The sequence below is a fragment of the Lolium rigidum genome, chromosome 3 (assembly GCF_022539505.1).
Source record: "Lolium rigidum isolate FL_2022 chromosome 3, APGP_CSIRO_Lrig_0.1, whole genome shotgun sequence".
In the NCBI taxonomy this organism is placed as follows: Eukaryota; Viridiplantae; Streptophyta; class Magnoliopsida; order Poales; family Poaceae; genus Lolium; species Lolium rigidum.
Window position 1 is genome coordinate 12,876,982 of NC_061510.1, and position 1,352 is coordinate 12,878,333.

Genomic DNA, 1,352 nt, shown 5'->3' on the forward strand with positions numbered 1-1,352 from the left:
GCTGGAATAGCTCAGTTGGCTAGAGCGTGTGGCTGTTAACCACAAGGTCGGAGGTTCAAGCCCTCCTTCTAGCGTTTTTTTTGCTTTTGATTTAATTTTTTTTTTGTAAGTCATAACCTTAGTTTTTCAGCGCAGAATACAAAACGTCATTACTTTTGAACCTTTGCTGCGACGAGTTCGGCAAGCTTGCCGCATCGGTAGGATGATGCGCTAGTGGACGTGTGACAAGTCACGGTAACAGGGGTATCATTTCTGGTATCTAACAAGTAGTCACCCCATGTCCATGTCAAAAAAAAAAAAAATCACCTACATATATACAAGTATTGTTCTATGCTGCTACGTAAGACATCTTCTCAAGTCAGCATCTGTGAAAAATTATTCCAAATTGTAACTCATGTAAAAATAGACAATACTTGTATATGTAGGTACTGTATATGTAGCATCTGTGGCCACATTCCGGTACAATTTCTGTGCTTACACAAACCACCACATTCCGGTACTGTAATTTATCGGGTAGTAAAATTGACAAGGATATTCCCGTCTTCAGTTTTGAGAGACTGAATTAAAAATAGATCAAAAATATATTTAAAAAAAAGACAGAATTTTTAGTCACGACTGAACGCACACAGCTACCGTTGACAAACGCGGATTAACACGATCTCACTTTTCACACTGCGTGTAATGGAGAATCCTTCCTCTCATGGGTATAGGAGCAAATCTATCCACCTCAGGCACGCCATGGTAGTATGGTACCAATACGGCTGGGGCACCGGCCATCTGCCATCCAATTTTGTCTCCAATGTAAGTTGACTGTTGAACAATCAATCACAAACAACAAACTAGAGAGAGATAGAAATAATCGATCGTACCTGTTTTGGTTGTTCATCTCTTCTGGTCCGTCCAGTCTGCGCATGGTATCACTCTATTTTCTTCTGTCATCCAACAAGGTTTTCCAGTGTAAGCTAGTGAATAAATAAATAAATACCTCTGTATCCAGGGTAGCAGAGAGAAAACATACCTTTGCAACTCGAGCCTGAACAGATGCAAGACTTGCAGATTTGCTTATAAGGCAGGAAAGGAGTTCTACCGATTCTTCCATCGTAGAAGTTCATGCCAACAAGACACCCATCAGCAATGTTAATCAGGGGGCCTCCAATCCCAACCTAGAACAGGATAATCACTCACAAAGTACATATAGCAGGCTGGTAGCTGTATTGATATGGTAAAGTGATAACTAAGAGTCTGATGCAGATATCTATATACTGACGTGTAAGAAGGCATACCGTCTTAATTTTACAGGTGGACAGCTTAAGGTCTCTGCAACCAAATGTGGTGGGTTTGTCCAGATCTTT

At 40.8% G+C, this 1,352-nt stretch overlaps 1 non-coding gene across 1 annotated transcript; it reads left to right on the forward strand.

Moving 5' to 3' along the window:
* Positions 1-74, forward strand: TRNAN-GUU. Its single transcript has one exon. It is a non-coding gene; the product is annotated as a tRNA-Asn (tRNA).
* Positions 75-1,352: the final 1,278 nt, after the last annotated feature.